Genomic DNA, 21,295 nt, shown 5'->3' on the forward strand with positions numbered 1-21,295 from the left:
TCCTCTGAGACAGTGGTTATTAACTCGTGCATGGATCAGAATCACCCGAGGGCTTGTCACAAAACAAACAGAAGACCCTCCCGGTGAGTTTTCCATGCAGTAGGTCTGGGATGGGGCCTGAGAACTTGCATTTGCACAGGTTTCCTGGCGATGCTGCAGCTGCAGTCCAGGGACCACACTTTGGGATGTGCTGCTCTAGGAAGATCTCTCTGAGCCCTGAGACTGAGGACTTTGCTCCTCTGTAAGCCTCCCTCCCCCTCTCTGCTACCCTCTCCTAGGGTTACCATGCTGAACTGTGATGGTTGATGCACACATCTACCTCTTCTATTTGACCTTGAGCTATGGAAACAAGCACACTTCTAATTTAGCACTGCATGCTCCAGGCTCCGCACAGGGCTGGAGAAGAGTAGTAGATGGCTAATAATTGTGGTTCATTAAACAAGTGAAAATGTAAGTTTTGAGGAAGAGACAATGTATGTGTGTGACTGTGTGTGTGTGCATGTGTGTGTGAGTGTGTGCACATAAGTATATTGGAGGCCTGAAGCACTGACACTGATAAGGAAAATACTGTGCTTTCAGGAAAGAAAATAACATTAAAGATGCAAGACATGTCTAACCAAAGAAAAGAAATAAATTAGAATCTGAAATTCACTTTCGCTACTACAGTATATGATGGCAGTACCATATTTTAGACAGATCACAGTAACAATAATATACAAATGGTTTCAACTCTGTCAAATGAACTATTTGGCCCACGAATGCCTTTTAATACTCCATCCTGTGTAGCTGGTAAAACTGAGTATCACCCCAATTTACCTGCAGGATAGCCAAGGGCACACCAGAGCTTAGAGAAGTCACCCACATCCTAAACAGAAAAAGAGAATTATAAGAAGAAAAATATGGAAAAGACCTAGTAGGTCATCCAGTCCTAGTCTCTGAGAGTAGTGGAAGATTAAATAAAGTAACATAGAAAAATTATGGAAATATACTCAAGAAAACTTAAGACTCTCTGATCCTCTCATTTCTAGTGCCTCATGAAGGTCAAGGGTTTATTGTCGACTCATTGCTTAAACCCCTATTCATCAAAAGAAAAACATTCCCTCTAATCTGCATTAGAAATGGAAATATAAAAGGCAATGTAAAAAGTTGGTTTTTGTGGTATTAAATGACTCGCATTTCCTGTGTTCATGAATTTCTGGTTTGTAACTCTACTTATCCAAAATATTAAAATGACCTTCAGGCCAACCCCTTTACTTATGAGTGAATGGGAAAGAGAAAATTACTCGAAGTTAACCATTACAGAAATTACTTGCAAGGCATTTTTCTTTGATAGCTGCAGTTTCACTCATATTATCATCCTTTTCTGTTGACAAGTCTCTGAGATTTTAATCTTGGATTGGAAATGTTACCCTATCAGAAAGGGCTTATATTGTCAGGAGCGGTGCTGTCGTGGAATACAGAATCGCGTAGGAGAGTGCCAGTTGTATTGAAAAGCATACCATTGCTAGCAAAGGCATTTAAATGTTTAGTCGGCTTGCTCATAAATCACTTTCAATGTGCTCAAGTTCTTAGACAACATATTGAAAGCTTTCTTATTTCTTTTATTATAGCAGTGTCATTTGCATTGCTGAACTTGGGCTTATGTTGGCAATTCCGGATAAACCCATGCTTGGAGCGTTTATAACTCCGATTAAATTTCATCCTGCCTTGTGACTCAAAAGTACAACTTTTGTGAGGTTTTTTTTTAACCTACAGTATATATCTTATTTTAAGAAATGGTCAGATTGACACTTTGGGTTTACAAAAGGAAGTGGCCAAAAGTACACAAAACTAATGTGGGCATTAGGTAACCTGGGCACGTTTATCTAAATTTTCAGATTTGCTGGGTTGTTTTGGAAACACATATTCAAGGCATTTTAAAAAATTCTAACTATTAACTTTATTGGAAATTGATGCTGTTCTTTTTCTTTCCTTCTTTTTTAATTGAATGAATAACTTTTCCACCCCCTTTCAGTCAAAACATTTAAACTCATTCAAATATCTATTTAACCTTGAGCACACTCAGGGCTTTCATTTTTGTTGCCTTACACAAAGCTAACACCAGTATCCCTGTCATTTACCTATCACCTGGAGTTGTTTTAGAAATGAAAGAAAACATCAACTAGGTAACATTGTAAGAGGGAGAGAGAGAGAGAGAGAGAGAGAGAGAGAGAGAGAGAATATTGAAAAGAAGCCTTTGAATTGAGGATGAAACCAAGTTAGAAATATGAAGGACTTCTGAGAAGCAGAATTTGAAAGAGATTCAGAATAACAAACACACGAAAAGGTAAAAAAGATTAATAAAAATTTTACTGAGTTTGAAAGGTAATCCTCAGTTTCTTCTAGATTAGAAAATGGGGGTAGTTAGGCTTAGAGTGGCTTAGAGAAGGTGGTCTCTTAGAGCTTTCTAGAAGTTATCCTCCAATTCACTCTATCTTTTTGAAAAACAGAAGTCAGAGACAATACAGACTTGCTTATTTTGAAGAGAAATGGGTTGGCAGTATTAAACAGTCTACAGCTGAGAGAGATACCCCTTAAATAAAAGGATGTGTCTCTGTAACATATAGAAGGAAAATTGTTGTTCCTGGGGACGCTTAACTGTGTTGTTGGCTCACACGCATAAGAAATGTAGTTATAATCAGATTGGCTTACATTATTTGCAACTTAATGCGGGGCAAAAATTTGAGCAGTAGCGAAGACCTGCAAGCAGCAGGCCACGTATGTGCAGGCTTGTGAAAACCACAAGGTGACCCAGGAATCCCAGAGGCCATGAGGGTGGGCAGGTGTTCCCGGGAACTTTCTCCCGCAGAGACATGATGGCAACATCCGGTGCCAGCTGGAGGAGGAGACACCACCCTCCAGGAATAGCTCCACCCCCGGGCTTTCAACACACCTCTCAGGTGTGGGGTCTATTGGCATTTTGGAAAGCACGCTCCTGGAGGCAGGAGGCACCATCTGAGGCCGAGATCTGCTGGAAACAGAGATCAGTTAAGAGGCTGTTGTAGAAACTCAGGAGACACCACGAGAGCCTGTATAAGAGAGTTGGAGTGGAAGGGAAAATAAGTTATAATTTGAGAGGTATTTTAGGGAAAGGAACTGGTGACTGACAGGATGTGGGATGGCAAAGAGAAAATTAAGAAAATTCTAACCCTAAGATGTTAAAGTATCAGGGTAATTAATTGGTGCAAACAGACAAAATACACAAAGTACCGATCATCTCACAGGATGAGATACCTTGATTGGTGAAAACGATGCTGAAAGAGAAATGGAAGGTAAGTTACACAGAGTTCCTAGAGAAAGCATGGCACCAAAATGAAGACAGGGTCATAACAGACGTGCTAATACTCATAACCAGCCTTCTCCTAGATCACCCGCTTCTCTGTGTCTGCTAGCAAATCGAGTATGGACCATATACATAGGCTGTGCCAGTAGTTATCAGCAAACACCGTGGGAAGCACAATTACAAGGGTGGAAAGAGGGAGGGTTCATAAGGCCTACCCTGGCTTCTGAGAAGCCCATCAGCCTCTACCATAAGCCGCGGTCAACCTGACAGTGCCAGGTCCCATGGAGAAAGAGAAGCACGCCATGCTGCACCTTGAAAGTGACAATCTACTCTCACCCCCTCAAGGAAATGATCAGTATATGAAAAAGAAGTCCTATTATTAACAGAAGGTGTCTAGTTCATGACTGGCCAGACTGTGGTCCCCAAAGCAAAGAGGAGAAGCAGACGCAGACAGGAGGATGTGGAGCTTGGAACAGCTCTAATTCCACAGGGGAGCCCACCGGGTGAGTGAACGTGCAGAAGAGAGCTCAGTCGAGGGAAGAGCTCTGAGAACAAAGAAACCTCTCTCTTGCTCATATTGAGAACCTCGCAAAGCATGAGCATGATTTTGATTTAGGGTATGTTTACAAAAAGCTGTCTCTCTGCTCTGTCTTTGACAAAGCCAGAGACTTCTCCTCCCACCTGGGGAAGTGAAAGTGGCAATAAGGTGAATATTCCATCCGTCCACACTAAGAAGGCGAGGCAAAAGCGTTCCGAAAGGAACAGAGAGCTGCTGTTTCCAGCAGATTCTCAGACTAGATGCCCTGATGGATTCTGACACTGCAAACAACAAAGAATGCTGGGAAAACACAAGTAACATGAACCAGTGAGCTGGCAAAAAATTAAGACATTCTCAGGGCTGAAGGTTAAGTGCAAGAGGCGATGCAGGTTAGCAGAGCACTGAGCCAGCTCTCACCCGAGGGTGAGATGGACGGTAGAAAGGTATTCGCTGTGTTCTTATTCTTTATATTCTACACTATTTTGTACATATGTGTTCAGGTTTCCTCTGCTGGATATTTTCAATGTGTCTCTTTAGTTACTCTGTCTCTGTCGACAACACTCTGAGCCCTGAGGAGGCTGGTCTTTAGGGACAGTGACAGCTGCTGCTTTCCCTGTAGCTTGTCACTGAGTTTGGCCAGGGCAGCGGATAGGGCATGAGGGGAGGGCTGTGGGGTTGGAGTATGTATCTCCCCTAGGTCTTTCCCCGCCTGGTGGCCATGGGGTTGGCCAAGTTCATCTGCCAAAGACCACAGCCCATTCTCTTACAGCTGAGCAACACCTAATAAATGCTCCTCTCTGGCCCCTTCAGGCATTAGTGCACGGAAGGGCAGGTTTGAGACCTTGAAGCCCCCAATAGCTGTGACATCCTTTGTTGTCTTCTCTAAACCCTGCTCACACCTTTGTAAAGAGCCTCCCACTGACCCTCCCTAGTTACCCTACTTGGCAGTGCCACCTGTTTCCTGGCAGGCCCTGACCAATGTCACCACAGTGTTTAGTGGAGAAGATTATTCTTAGAGCAAGACGAGTGGCTGAAGTGCCAATTACTGCAGAGGTTGTGTAAGTCGGGGGCTAAAAAGGAGAGAATGCGTAAGGCAATAAACAGGTAACCGTGACCTTGATGAGCACAGTGCGGTGGGAAGCCCTTCTGGCAGAGCAGCTGGGACGTGAGAAAGTGGAGTCAGGACAGGTAGGCGTGTCTTTCAAGAAGTTCATCAGTGAAAGGAAGGTAAAAGGTTGACTAGTGATTTACAGGTGGTAGAGTCCATATGTACACACACACTCACACTTTTTAGTTGCAGGTTTGACAGAAAGAGAGAGAAAGAGATCAGATAAGAATTGCAAATCAAACTGTCACAAAGAATAACTGGTGAGTGTGGGTCTGAAAGGAAGCAGGAAGAGTAGGATGACACAGAAGCAAGAGCCTTCTCCTCTGAAAAGAAGAAAAAATAAAATAAAAAATAAATCACGATAAGAACAGTGCGGAGGTGAGCGGGATGGCAGTGTCACGCTGTGTTCCTGAAGCAGGAGCAAGGAGGCTTTCCTGAGGCAGGCGCAGGGAGGCGGGAGCCTCCACAAAGCTGGAACATTCGGGGCATTGCGAGAGGTTGTTTTACTTTTAATAAATCGTCTTTTTACTCACTGCAGCCAACCCACCTTCAATGGGGGCCGTTGGGGACAGCGACCCAAGGGTCAACGTACATGTTTCCTTCGCTTTCTGGGAGGACATGTAGTTGAATTTCTGTTGATTTCTATTGTTGTGCAGCTCATAAAGCAACCCAGGTTCTTGTGAATCTGACACAAGGATTCCAAATATTCCTCAGGCACCCGAACAAAGGAAACGCAGCAGGAGCAAAAACTAGGAAACAAATGAAAGATAGCAACAAGAGCGGAGAAAACCTAGCAACCAGCAAATTACAGCATCCCATTCATCCTGGGCAGTCACTGGTTTCACAGGGAAGCAAAGGCCTGATGAGGCTTTGTGGCTAATAAAATGCCTGTGAGGACTGAGGAGACGGTGTGCACAGAGTGTTTTGTGTCTCTTCGTCATCAAAGGCGCGGGATTCATGGGAGCGACTCCTTTCTCAAGGATGACAATGTATTCATCACTATTTGCTTACATCCTAAGACGCGATGAGAACATCCCAGCCATTGCCCTGCCAACCCTCCTCAGCACCGCTCTGTGTTCGATCGTTAGAGTTCCCATTGAAGCTGACCACACTAGACAAGCTGCCCACTACGGACAGCAAATGTCAACAATGCGAACCACTCAGAAATGAGCAATGGGCTCTGATAGTCAAGCTATCTAATGCAAGTGACGCCAGCCTCAGACGTTGTGGTAAGTAATGTTTGTAAGACAATCTCATTCCCAACACGCCTGTGGTATGCCAAACGCACCGCATGGAAACCCCATCACCGAAGTGCGCAAAGGCAGGGAGTGCGTGTGCAAAGCTCGGCCCGCTTCTCCCTGCCTTCTCCCGACCCACTACGCAACGAGAGCAGGTGGGCTGTGCAGTTTGCAAATAGGGTCTTCAGATGAGACTGTGTTTGAGCAAAGGCTTTTTCAGCTGAAAGCTTTTAAAATCACTGCACTGAGGGGACAAACAATTTAAAGGAATCCTTTGGCAAAACTCCCCCTGAACCAGTGGTTCTCAACCTTGGCTGCACATTAGAATCACCTGGGAATCTTTTTAAAATCCTGATTTCTGGGCCTCATCCTCCGGAAATTCTGTTTCTTTGTTATGGGGTGGGGCCACAACATTAGTAACAAAGAAACAGAATTTCCGGAGGATGAGGCCCAGAAATCAGGATTTTAAAAAGATTCCCAGGTGATTCTAACGTGCAGCCAAGGTTGAGAACCACTGCCCTAAACCAAACAACTGTTCATTTCTTGTGCAGACGTCTATTGGGTATCTTCTGTGTATGAGCCTCTGTTCTTTGCAGGGTGCTGCTATAAAGAGATTAAAGGGGGAGGAGAGGAGGGGGAGGGGGACAGAGAGCAGTTAATTGATGTGAGCGTGGTCCTTCAGCAGGCGGAGGAAAGGCGAGCAGCGTTGGCTGGCGGAGTGAAGGCTTGTCTACCACAATGAAAGGAAAGGCACAAGTGGTTTAGGGGGAAGGAAAGGTTGACTAGAGAGGGAGAAAGTGCAAAATATGAGGAAACTCCTGCTGATGGCTGTTATTGCCTTTACACCTAGTTCTGCTGCACCCGTCCACATTCACCAATCACCTACCATGTGCAGACAGTATACTCAGTGAAGGCAATAAAGATGCGTAGACACAGGCCTGCCCTTGGGAGCTGGCACTCTAGCCGCAGCCATGAAACACGTAGATGCATGGCTATGATTAAGACAGAATATGAGGAAAGCCAAAATAAGAAAATAGATACCAAGTGCATGCAGAAGAGACAGCTATTACCACAGCTGACCAGCGAAAATCAAGACAGATGAGGTTTACCCTGAGCTTTTGAGGGTGGTTAGGTTTTTAACAGATAGAGGTGGTGAGAGCTGATTGACATAGAAGAGTTCTGCTTAGTAACATGGTGATTGTCTTTGTATAACACACACCATCACAACGTGTGCTTCTTAAAATAAGGTACGGCTGCCTGCCTAATATGCTATCTCACTTAATCATCACAACAATCTTGTAAGTGAGATACTGTCACCATTTAACAGGTGGAGAAACCATCTCCAGGAAGAAAAACAACTTGGCCAATGGCACATCCCTGATTCAGCACAGAGCCAGGATTTGGATTTAGGACTGAGTCCAAAGTCCATGTTCTGTCCTCAGCTCCGGACTGCCTCTCCTCACGGATCCCTTCCCATCCCTTTTCCTGCCCTGATTTCCCTGAACCTCAGCTCATCTGCACAAGATCAGCAATCAAACGCCTTTTAAAGAATAATTGCATGTTGCTAAGGGACCTTTATCACTACAGCAAATGTGCACTGAAGGAACATACATTCCCTTTGACGCTTCGATGGGTTTTCATTTATCATGACCAGAGACCACCAGTTCTTTAACCGAAAAGCTCATTCTCCAGCCAAATTCCCACCAGGCCTGTGGTGTGGTTCTGAACACCTTCGAGGAGTCCATGCCTTACTCGTTTGCAGGTCTTCAGAACTTAACCCAGTGCCTAACCCGGGGGAAGAACCTTGCTGACGCTAATTTCGATGAAAGGATAAATGTTTCAAGTTCCAACTCCAGACCCACCTTTCCCATTTCCATTCAAATTGGTGTTTATTTCGTTCTGATGACCACCTATGAGTGAGATGCATGGATCCTCATTTTGCAGCTGAAGAAACAGAGGCTCGGAGATATTTTTGTGATTTCCATCAATTCGCTCAGCTAATAGGCGGTAGGAACAAGATTTTACCCCAGAATGTCTAATTCCAAGTCTGCAAAGGAGAATTTACAAAGAAATCTTAAAAGAAACCTATTCCAAGGAGAACTAACTAACTTTGTCTTCCTGAAAGAACAGTCTGTGTCCACAGGATCCCCAGACAAAACCACTTTGCTCTTGGCTTTGCCCGCAGGACAGAAGGAGATTTTGTCACAAAGACAGTCTCTGCGAATGAACTTGGAAGACCCAGGAGAACTGAAAAAATAAAATGCCCAGATTTAATTTCCTACCCATGCATCTATCATTAATCTTTTAAATGGATTTTGTAAGAACTTTATTACACATAACTCTAGTCCTGAAATCTCAGATTTACAGAAGGTAAAATTTCCATAAAATATATAATGTGAATAATTTAGATTACATTCTACTGTACAATAAATATAAACCCCGGACAGGAAGAGATCTATAACCTCATTTTCCTCCTGACATTCGCAGAGCAGCTTTCCCTGGTGAAAAGTTTGCTGACTCCAGCAGTTCGGCCGGAATTCTAACAAAGCAAAGGGTAGTTCTCTTTGGCTGAAATGCCTTTCTTACCAAAATAGTTCAGAGAGCAGGCTCTGGAGTCAGGCAGTCTGGTTTTAAATCCCACCACTTAGACTCTGTGTGGCCTCGGACCATTCAGGAAACCTCTCTGTGTCTGTTTGCACCTCTACAAACTGAGCTACGATTGTCACGAGCCTCCAATGAAAATAATGCATACAAATTCATTAGCTTATTTCTAAGCACACAGCAAGCACCTGCTAAATATGCGTTATCATGATCATTTTAAGTATATTAGCATATCTTCAGGTCTCCCAAAGCCTGGGCCAAATTCCTTAGCATCTTTTCATTCCGCCATTTAAAGCGATGGCCTCCACAGTGTTTATCCTGAAAGTCAGAGGCAGGAATTCAGAAAATTCTGGAAATCCTAACATACATTTTTCAGTTTTTTAAAAAACAAAAGCAGCGCTACAACAAAGTTGTGAAATTAAAAGACGCAGGTATTTTTAAAGTTACCATTTATTGGGTACTCACCATGTGACAAGTGCTTTGTATGTATTATTGCAATCTGGCTCCACAATCCTGCAATTCAAAATCATTTAAACTTCACAACGGAGGAAACAGATTTTCTCTAGGAAGGCATGTTGATATTGGGCTTCAGGAGGCGGAAGGCCAACTCAGGCCAGTCTCACTATAAATCCATGTTGCTCTCACTCCATCATTACACAGTGTGAGTTACTCCATCCCTCTGCTGTGGCCCTGTCTTGCCTTTGATAACCCCACTGTCCGGAGCCCACTCCTTCATGGAATCTCACAGCTAACTTGAGACTCTGTCCCTCTGGCTGGGATCTGGACTTGACTTGCCTCCCTTATAACCCATCTAAACTTCCCTTCCCAGTGTTCTCTCCTCCCTTCTACACCCTTTCTTGAGAAAAGAATAAATTCATTTTTGCCTTAGCCAGATTGGCTCAGTGGATAGAGCAGCAGCCTAAGGACCAAAGGGTCTCAGGTTTGATTCCGGTCAAGGTCATGTACCTTGATTGCAGGAGAACTGAGAAACTAAAATACCTCTGGCCTGGGCCCTGATCGGGGCGTGTGCAGGAGGCAATCAATCCATGTGTTTCTCTCATGTCGATGTTTTTCTCTGTCTTTCCCTCTCTCTTCCACTCTCTAACAGATCAATGGAAAAATACCCTTGGGTAAGGATTAAAAAAAAAAAGAAGAAGAAATTCATTTTTGCTTGGTGTTAATACACATGAATAATTTAGTTGTAACCATCTGAAAATAAGGAGAATGTCTTGTACTAAGATGTCTTGTACTAAAACGCGCTGAGCATATTCTCAGTGCTTATTACATGTGACCTCAGTTCTCACAAAGCATTCTGCCCATGAGAAACGAAGGTTACCACCTGGCTGAGAGTCACAGACTTGTGGCTGGCAGCTCAGGGGTTGCCCATGCTGCCTGGTTCCAGAAGCCAGCCTTTCAGAGCACTTCACATGTAATGGTCGAGGTGCAAGTCAAAGCTAGGACAGAGGCCAGTGTGTTTGGCACGTGGGAATGTCAGAGGTGACTTCTTGTTGAAGTTCACACCACAGTTTGAACAGTTTTCAAGTTAAACTGATTTTATCATGAGCATAGTTCACGTTTGGTCATTTCCTTCCCCTTCTCAAACATGAACTCAAACATTAAACTCCCCAAGCATGCGCTTTGTAAGAGGAGAACCTTCTGGAAACCCAGAGGAGAGTCAACACCCAGCACTGTTGACCGTTCCCAATGTCTAGGGCACAGGTTAACGAGGGCCCGTGTCCTTGGAATGGAGGGAGGATGTTGAATGATGAGATCTCACAGAATTTGTCAAATTTGTTACCTTTTATTTTTTTTACCAGATTCTTTACCAAAATATAGAAAATAAGGAGTTGGGGCAATTAAAGAAAAACTACATGGAAAGGGGTTAGAACTTGAAATCAACAGTGAAAAATGAGCAAATCCCCAAAGACATAGTGACAGTGTTCCCAGGATTATGTTGGTGAACAAGAGCTACCGTTTGGCTCTTTGAGGCAACTGAAAGGATTCCGTAAATGATGCTTGGGGGATTATTTACACCAGGCATGGCACCTGCTTGGGATAAACCTACAAAGGTATTTTGATAGGCGACAGGTTTTGTATGACACATTTGGATCCAATGTAATAAAACAAAAGCAGTCCTGAATTTTTAAAACCTAAGAATCTTTTGCTCACCCCACAGCTCTCTGCAGTAGGAGCTCAGTCTCATGTATTTTTTTAAATTGTTCTTTATTGTTGAAAGGATCACAGATGGCCCCCCTTTATCCCCCACTGAACCCCACTCCCACCCCTCCGCCAGGCTTTCACCGCACCTGTCCCTATCTCACCGGGTGGCAGAGAGCATCAAACGGAAGGATGTATCTGAGAGTGCTTTGCCCACTCTGACACACCATAGGAACGTAGGGGTTATTATTGTTGTTATTATAATAGTTACTCTAGTCTCTTCCTAGTCAGGACCTTCATAGAAGAGTACTGGGGGTTGGGGAGGGGAGTACATGTTTTTACTAATTCATTTAGGCTTTGTGCCAATTGAATTCCAACTCTAGAATTATTTCCAACAATTATGATTTAGCAGTGCCAGAAACAAATACAGCTATCACATTCAACCACTTGCACAGAGAACAAATTAGTTCATAAAATGTAGTGGATCTTATCTCCAAATTGAAAATTTGGCCTAAGTCAGTAACAGACACGAAGTCATTTGATTGTTTTTTGCTCAGAAGGTCAATTTTGGTTCCCCGGTGTTTACAGAGGAAAAGTAGCCATTAAGAGTGAGATAACATAGTTAGGAGAAAAAATATAGTCCTATATAGCGTCCAAACAAGAGTCCAGTTAAGGTATTAACATTTTCATCTGTTTTTTAAAGACTAGAATTCTATCTGGTCATTGATCACAGTGATTTCCAACAGCTTTAGTTTATAAAAGATTCACCATGTTTTCCATCACACGTTTTTATTCTTTAGTCCAGAGCAGGGAATCGGGAGTCTCCATTTTTAATAAGAATCTTAAGTACTTTTGAAGCCTCCAGAATTGCTGTTGGAGATCATAGGTTTGCAAACACAAACTAGCCTAGGCCAGGGCAAGGCAGGTCTCCGAAATGAATGAAGCAAGCTTGGTGGGGGCCGTGGTGAGCAAGGGAGCCAGGCCTCTCCGTCAGGGTGCAGGACGCATTTAGCATAAGTCCGTTTTTGCCCCAAAGAAATACATATCCAGTTTCCAGGTATTTCAATATTTTCAAAGATTCCAAAAGCCTGATTTTTTGTATGTGAAAAATACTATCATTTTTTTAAAAATGTTAGCTCCACATTTAAAATACTACATGGATTAAAAAGCACACTTGCAAGCTACACTTAACAGGAGAGAGATTTTCATGCCTCCACTGTAGGCTAGACTTCCTGGCAGGTTACAGAGTATGGGCCTTGGTCATGAGTGAATGAATGAATGAATGAATGACATGCTAACTGGTCAGGATGGCTGACCTTATCATGCTTCTACGGCAAAGATCTATTGTAACACTTGAAGTCATTAAAAATGACCTTCCCATTGTTTTCAGGGCAGGAAACTGTCCAATAAAACAGCTGAACACTTGCTCATTGTGGACGCGTCCTTCCCTCAACAGTAACATTTTATTTTGTTTCGGGTGCCATTGTCTACCTATCTTTCATGGTGCAGCTCATTGCATTTTTAAAAGATGTTTCTTCCAGGAGCTAATTGAGCTTTATCTATGTGAGTGAGCCAGAATCTGTCACTGACAGCCTGCAGAAGGCCATTTCTTCAATTGCTTGAAAGAACTAAAGAGTCAGACATGACAAACTGCAGCTCGGAATACCTGGCAGCGAGCCCATTAGTGCTGCTGTGCCAGGATGCTCTAATAAATTACTTAGCGAACACAGACTCACTTTATTTCCGTCATGAAACTCGCCACCCAAAAACCAATGAAAAAGATTGGATGGTTTGTGTTGTTGTTTTTTCCCTATCATAGTTTGTCAGGGCCTTTTGGAAACAGAATGCATTATTTATTTTTTACAAAACATAATTGCTGGCAAAAGCACTCCAGTCTGTAAAAACAGCTTTCTTTTGTTTCTTGTGTGATTTCTTGAGAAACAAACCTTAGGCTCTCTTTATATCCCTTATTCTCTGCCAAGAAGCAACTGTTCACATAGTAGCAACTGTAGCAAACAAAAATATCCAACGGAGCATTTCTTTCCAATCCTGTTTCATAAACGGGATCCTATCCCTTCAGCTTTCCTTGGCCCCTGTGAGACAATTAATTTTTTTTCCTAAGGGGTGGAGCAAGAGGACCCATTTTACCAGAATGTTCTTATCAACCATGGATTTAAAGGATTAAGCATAAGTTATAGGAAAGGTGTCTGCCAGTAGCCTGGGGATTTGCTCTATTTAGTTTGGATCAAATCCTTCTAAAGACAAAGCAGGCCAGATAGGATTCGGGGTCTTAAATTGATGAGTTCCCCTTAGATAAGTTTCCGAATGGACTGATTCTGCTGTGCTCATCCGAGTTCTAAGGTTCATCCCTGATTAGATAGCCCTTTGCCATCTCACAGAATGTGGTGTTTATCTTTGTGTGGTCCTTCTTGTTGCATCAGCCCAGGCAGCCCGGAGTCGCTGTGGCCAGGGGAAGGAGACGATCTGATTGGCCAGCAAGGTGGAGGAGCTTTTGGGGGGACAACATGAAATGGGGAATAGGTGGTACCCCAAATGAAATGTAGGTTGCTATGGCCAGATGGTAGGAGATGAAATGCAAGCAATGAACAGAAATCCATTCCAGTTCACAAATATTCCTGAGCAATCAAGGCTCATAGGAATGAGGGTAGATTCCCAAGAGATCTTTGGCAGAGTAAGAATATTCATTTGGAGGTAAAATTTCTTGTAACAAATCGCAAACGCCTCAGTAGTATTCGCTCACATGCTGTAAGTATCACCAGGCCGACAGAAGTGGATGGGCTGTTAGAGCACTCGAAGCTTCTTTGCCAGCGGATCACGAGTTGTTCATGTGATGGAGTCCCTCCAAGAAAATCTGCGAAAGAAGCAGCCCGAACCACAGGGACAGGAGGGAAGATTCTGTGGGAGTTCCTGTGCTCCCCACTTACACACTGACCGAGCCCCAGGCAGTCATGCGATTTGTGTCCGCAACCTAGGACTGGCCCACAATGACGTTATGATTAGCAAGTTTGGTCTCTGTGTTCTGAGCTGCTCTGGGTTCAGCCTGGGATAGAAAGGAGGGAATGAGAAAACACAATTCTGGTACTTACACCACACAACCTCTTTATTTCTTCTTGAGATATCAGTGTTCAGTTTGGATGGTGAAGAAAAGCCAAGTACCAAAGACAATGGCTAGTTCTTCCATTTGTTCCAATGAATCCCAATGGAGAAAGAAGAAATAGCAGCTGGACTGTTCTGATCTATCAATATTCAGCTTATCAAATCCACAGCTTGGTACACAAGCAGGACTGTCCCAGTAAGGCCGGCTGTGGCAATAGTCAAAGATGAAGATGGCAACTATGGAGAATTAACACGTGTATGCAGGTTAGCCCAATGTCCCCTGTGCTCTCTATAATTTAATATTTGGTTGGAGCTGGCTCATCTTGGCGCCCCTGTGCCTGAGTCTGCATCACGGCTTCTGAGGGAGACTGGGTTCAGTGGTCTGGGAGCTGGTGGATCCCCTCCCTCCCTTGGCCGTTTGCTGGGCGAACCAGTATGTATATCCTTTGGTCTTGGGCCTCTCAAAGTTTACCACAGACACGGGTACCCTCACATCACACCAATACTCGCCCCACCATGGGATGTGAGTTACCAGAACCCTCTGGTAAATTTAGTGTGTGGGGGCTACCACAACACCAAGATTTTTGAGAAAATGATGGGCAACTATTTCAGAGTTTTAGCCCCATTTGACATTGTTCTTCATCCCACCTCCAGGTGCCAGCTGCTCAGAAATTTCAGTCGCCTCGCCTGCCTTGTCTGGGTCTTTTCTAATTCTCCTTCTTGTCTTAGCACTTTCTCTGCTTTTCTGCTGCAGGTTTGAGGGAAAGAGCAGATCCACCCACTCGCTAGGCAAGGCTACTCGCATACATTCCCAGGAAAATAGAGACCTTTGCTCCTTGCACTTGGGTTGTCCTTTCCTTCACTTGATGTCCCTCCTCCAAGAAATGCCTACCTCCCTGTGCCACGCATGTGCCTGTGAATTGGCAGCCAACGGAATACAGCCTGAACCTAGCACTGACCGTGGCCTCCAGCCACCTCCCTCTGCTCACCTTTCCTCTCATCATCCATCATCAGTTTTTCCTAAATGAGCTCCTCTAGACATTCTTAGCCTCTTAACTATGTGTTTCTGGTTGGTTCAGCCTTTCCTTCAGAAAACATTTATTTTTGTTTCTTCTTTGCATTGGACCCATACTGAGCATCGAGAATAAACAATATATTATTTAATCCAACCAACATATGCATGCCAGGCACAGTTCCAATGCCCTCGGTTTCTCAGGGCCTGGAAGGGAAGACAGACCCAGCAGAAGATGTGATGAAAGAGAAAGGAACGTGACGCCACGCTGAGCACAGTGTGTGGGGTGGAGCGCAGTATGGACGCAGGACCTGAGCAGTCCCCGAGACGGCCATGGACAAGGGGTGGATCTCTTTCACTTTGGCTGGGTCAGATTCATGTTGTGGCTGTTTTTCAAGTATCTGTGTGGAGTGGAAGGGAACGTTTTACGCAGGGATGCCCTTGGCAGAGAGCGAGATCTTGTTCTAAAGAAATCCGATAAACTCGATGCTCTTCCACCTCATACTCACCATCCCTTTCATTCCCAGCAAAGTCGGTACCTGTGGCGAGGTGTGTTCCTCTCGGTCCCTCTCCTGTATCCCCTCAGGCTGACAAAATAAAACAAAACCACTTGTGTTGTTTTCATAAAACTAGTTGACGTAAAATATGAAAAATATCAAAATCTCATTGCATCTGTCCCTGTGACTAGGACTCGGAGCTTATTCTGTGAGAAACTTAACAGGGGAAGTTTGCTCCCCTCGGTTTGAGCTTTAATGCCCATGGTTCTGATTTATCATCACTGTTGAATTAGGGGATCGTGCAAGGGTTAAGCTGTTTGTTGTGAATTTCTTATGGTTTCCTTTTCTCCGAAGGACTAAGCCACCACCAGATGGAGCTCAGTGCTACCTATTCTTGCTCCATATCCAAGGCCCAGAACCTCAAAGCCACATTAGGGAACATGCAATTGTAAATGTAACAGTTTATCATTGGGGTGCATCTCCTTGCTACCTGGACAATCTTGGGCCAGTGAATGAAGCCTCTAGGATCTAGTTTCTCTTCTATAAAATATGAATTGTAGTGAGTTGACTATGACCCCCCAAAAACACATGTCCTTGCCCTAATATCCACAATCTGTGAATATTTCCTTATATGGCAAAAGATGTGACTAAATTAATAATCTTGAGACGGGGAGCTTTCCAGTATCATCTGGGCCGGCCTACATGCATTCTTCTAGGAGAAAGACAGAGGGAGTTTGGGGGACAGACACACGAGGAGGAGGAGCCAATGTAGCCGCTGAGGCAGAGCTTGGCGTGATGTGGCTAGAAGCCAAGGAACTCTGGGATTTACCAGAATCTGAAAGAAGCAAGGAATGGATTCTCCCCTGTAATCTTCAGAGGGAGTGTGGCCCTGTTGACCCCCTGATTTTAAGTGGCCAGAACTATTGGAGGATAAATTTCTGTTCTTTTCAGCCACCAGATTTGTGGCAATTTGTGACATCAACCACAAGAAATGAGTGCTGGGATAATGGCCATCTTACAGGGTCAACGTGAGAATCCATGGGAAGTAGGTGGGGAACCTGGAACAAAATGTTCACTCCATAAATAGTGATTATTATTATTATTATTGTTACTATTATTATTATCATTTCCTAATTAGGTGAAACACACTCAAATGTCAAGGTTTTATTGCTTATTTTTTGTTAATCCTCACATGAGGATATTTTTCCCATTAATTTTTTTTTTAGAGAGAGTGGAAGGAAGCGAAGGAAGGAGGGAGACAGAGAGAGACATTAATGTGAGAAAGACACTCATTTGGTTGCCTCTCTCATGCATCCTGACCGGGGCCAGGAATTGAATCTGCAACCCAGGCATGTGCCCTTGAATGGTGTGTAGACTGACACTCTCACCACTGAGAAATACTGGCCAAGGCTCAAATGTCAAAGTGTTAATATTAAAGGTATAGGCCTAATTTTTTTCATGCTTCCAAGATATGAATAATCAACAAATGACCCCAGTTCACCTTTAAAACTTCATCTTTTACAACATACCTTACACTTAGGATATTGCACACCCGGTTTTCCTGGCATGTCTTGGTTTATGCCTATTGTCCTATTGCAATTATAGATGGTTCCCCTTTTCACTCTCAAAGGGGCCTGAGTAGGACAATAAATAATATGGTCAGCCTATCTATACACCACGCATGCTGGAATAACAATTGTCAGCATCACTGCATGTGTACCATGAGCCAAGAACCATTCTAAACATTTAGCTTGTATACTAGTATATTCATTTAATTATCACACAGTTCTATGGATAAAAGCACTAGCTTCATCTCCACTCTGCCCAAGGACACATAAATAGTGAGCAGTAGAGTTGATGTTGGTCCCCAGACAGTCAGAATGTAGACCTCTACTGCTCCTAACCATTCTGTTTTACTGCCACTTTGTTTCTTGATAATGCTCCAAAGGTATGCATTCTCACACCACTTTGCATTTATTGATAGATTCTCAGCTGCAGGGAGAAGCCATTGCTATAATATTCCACTCAATTATGAGAAATCTCATGTGCTGTTTATTACTAATAATAGCATGAGTGCTATGTTTTCAAATTATTTTTAAATAAATTAGAGCAGATTCAAAGATTATCTCTGCAACCACGCAGCACTCACTTACTTGAGATCTAAGAGAAAGGAGGAAAGAGCTGCATACCCATAGTAACACATACCCATAGTAACATGTGGGAATACCACTGAATTATGTGCATTTCAGTAAGTAAAAAGGCTAAAAAGTTTCCTCATCCTGTTCCCTTTAACTGAAACATCTCTTCCATCAATCTCTTGTTAGATGTCCACTTTTTCCTCCAGTCTCAATTTATATGGCCATGATCACATCCCCAATCACCTGTGAAGAACAAACCATCCCTTCTTCAGAGTATTCATCATTGGTAGGTCAATAAGTTATTTTTTGCCATGCATCATACCATGCTAGGTATAGTGATCTAGATGCTGATCTGAATCCTTAGCTTTTCTATATGACCCTGTGAGCAGAGGTTTTATCTTTCTTTTTTCTGCACCTCGAACATCAATCACAGTCCTTTGCACATAAGATAGGCTCCCAAGGTGTTAGTTTGTGAATTGGACTGTGTCCCACTGCACCAGGCACAATTCTCTAGCCTAGGCTTCCATTCCATAAGTACTCTGTCCACTGAGTGAATACTCAGGACTCATGTGGTGAGAATGTGTTGACTATCCCCTCTGTACCAGGTAAGGAGCTAGGACCTGAGAACATGGAGATGAATGTTACTTTCTCATCGCACTAGATGGGGAGTTATCTAGTGATTCCTGGAAGAGGAAGTATCTGTGGTCAGTGTGCAGGTTTAGAAGGTCTTACTCTAGACCTGTGATACTCAACATGTGGTGTGCATGTCAGCAGTAGCAGCACTACCATCACCAGGGAGCTTGTTAGAAATTCAGAATGTCAGACCTCACCACAGACCTACTGAATCAGACTGCAATTTACCCAGGCCCCCAGGTGTTTCATAGCACTTTAAAGCTGGACGAGCACCGATGGACACAGTGAGGCAGAAAAGGCAAGAAAGAATTACACCTGGCTTTTAGTTGGGCACTATAAGTTATTTCATGCAGCAAGAGAGAAGAGTACAACTTCTGGAGTGGGGAAAGGTAAAACTGGAAAGATAGGCAAGTTCAAATCTGGAGGGACACTACCTGTCAGCCTGAGAGTTGTCATTTTATCATGAACGCTGTGGGGGTTCATGGAGGGTTGTACACAGGAGGGTAACATAATAATACATGTTGTAGAGAGATCCTTGATGGATAAGTGGAGAGTGATTTGAAGGGGGCAATCTATAGGCAAAGATTAATTAGAAAGCTGTTAAAATTAGGTTAACCACTGAAGTTGCGGGGGGCTGTGCAAAAGAAGAAAAGTTTTAATATGTATTAAAAAAGTCAAGTTTGTATATTCTTATTTGATCATTCTTTAGGCTTAAACATCCTATCTAATAAAAGAGAAACATGGTAATTAGCCAGACCTCCGCTACCCTTCCCATTGGCTAATCAGGGTGATATGCAAATTAACTGCCAGCCAAGATGGCAGCCGGCATCCAGGCAGCTTGAAGCTAACAGGAGGCTTGCTTGCTTCAGTGACGGAGGAAGCTAACGTTCCCCGCCTGCAGCTGCAGGCCTCTGAGCTTGCAGGTTGAAACATTGTAACAAATATAGAAGCTAAACAAAACCCCAGAAACCTGCTTTCAGCCAGCCCGGATCTCAGAGCTGGAGTTGAAACAGTGTTTCGATTATAGAACCTAAATAAACCAGATACCTGTTTCAGCAGCAGAGGCCTCAGAGCTGGAGCCAAGCCTCAGAGCTAAAGCTGGCCCAGAATAAAAAAAAGAAAAAGAAAAAAAAGGACAGGTTGGGAACTTTAGTCACCTGCCAGCCGGAAAACAGCCCTCAGCCCCTCACCCAGACTGGCCAGGCACCCCAGTGGGGACCCCCACCCTGATCCAGGACACCCTTCAGGGCAAACCAGCCAGCCCCCACCCGTGCACCAGGCCTCTATCCTATATAGTAAAAGGGCAATATGCCTCCCGGCACCGGGATCAGCGTAACAGGGGGCAGCGCCCAAACCCCCTGATCACCCTGCAGCTCTGTGTGTGACAGGGGGCAGGGCCACAACCTCCCTATCCGCCCTGCTCTGTTCGTGACAGGAGAAGGCACCCCAACCCCCTGATCAGCCCTGCTCAGTGCCTGATAGGGGGGAGCTCCCCAACCCCCTGATCACCCTGTGGCTCTGTGTGTGACAGGGGGCTGTGCCCCAACCCTCCCACCCCACCCCACAGGCCTTGCTCTGTGAGTGACCGGGGGCAGCGCCCCAACCCCCTGATCGGCCCTGCTCTGTGTGTGATGGGGTGGCGCCGCAACCTCCCCATCGACCCTGCCTTGAGTGTGACAGGGGGTGGTGCCCCAACCCCCCAATCGGCCCTACCCTGAGCGTGACTGAGGGTGGCATCGCAACTTCCCAATCCGCCCTGCTCTGTGCATGACAAGGGGCAGCGCCCCAACTCCCCAATCAGCCCTGCTCTGAGCCCGACCAGGGGCTGCACCTAGGCATTGGGCCTGCCCTCTGCCACCCGGGAGCAGGCCTAAGCCAGCAGGTCATTATCTCCCAAGGGGTCCCAGACTGCGAGAGGGCACAGGCCAGGCTGGGGGAACCCCCTCCCCCACCGAGTGCACAAATTTTTGTGCACCGGGCCTCTAGTTTAATTTATAACTTTTATTGTGATTTTTTACTGTGCTTGGGAACTTTACTAATTCTGGGGTTACATAATAGAGAAGCTATATCCCCAGCCCTGGAAAGTTTACAGATTCTTAAAGGAGAAGGTAGACAAATAAATTATTCACAGGCCATCTATTAAGCAAGAACAAGTACTGTAGGATCACAGAGGTGGGCGAATAAGGGAAAGCTTCAGAGAGGAGGTTATATATGGGTAACTGAATAAAACATGCTAAGAGGGAGGCAAAATATCTATCATGGTTCAGAGCATGCATTTTAGAGTCAGACTGTTCAGGCTTAATAAACTGGTTCTACCATCTATATGTACATGACCTGTATGACCTTATGCAAAGTATTTAATCTTTCTTTGTTTCATCTTTAGAATGGGGACAATAGTAAAAGGCTCATCTCTTAGGGCTGTCATGAGGACTAAATGAGACATGTCAAGTTTATAGCACAGTGCCCAGAATCTGCTAAGTACTCCAAAAAAATTTACCTATTATTACAATATATGAGCTGAATTTAAAGTGATAATTAGATATTTTCCAGGGAGAGAAAAGTTGAAAGTAGTAGTAGGAAGTGTCTAGTGAACAGGCTGGAGACATAAAAAGAGGTCACTGAGGCTGGGGAATGGATGAGGCATTCAGAGGAGTTGGGGTGAATGGAGAGTGGCCAGGAAAAGACGCTGGAATAGTGAATTTGGAGAATATGGCAAAAGACCTGGAATGACATTCTCAAAAGTTTCCATTTCATCTTGAAGATAACAGAGATGTGGACACAAAAGAGTCCTGTGACGATGTTACTTCATTGGGAAGTACTGACGATGGAATAACATGAGGAGAGTGTGAAAGCAGGGTGAATGATTAAGAATATGCTGCAGAGCATCCAAGATGGGGGCAGAGTAGGTGGGAGCTACACTCACAGAACAAAACT

Source organism: Myotis yumanensis, unplaced genomic scaffold, assembly GCF_028538775.1.
Source record: "Myotis yumanensis isolate MYYU_CA2020_CCGP unplaced genomic scaffold, mMyoYum1.0.hap1 SCAF_21, whole genome shotgun sequence".
Classification (NCBI taxonomy): Eukaryota; Metazoa; Chordata; class Mammalia; order Chiroptera; family Vespertilionidae; genus Myotis; species Myotis yumanensis.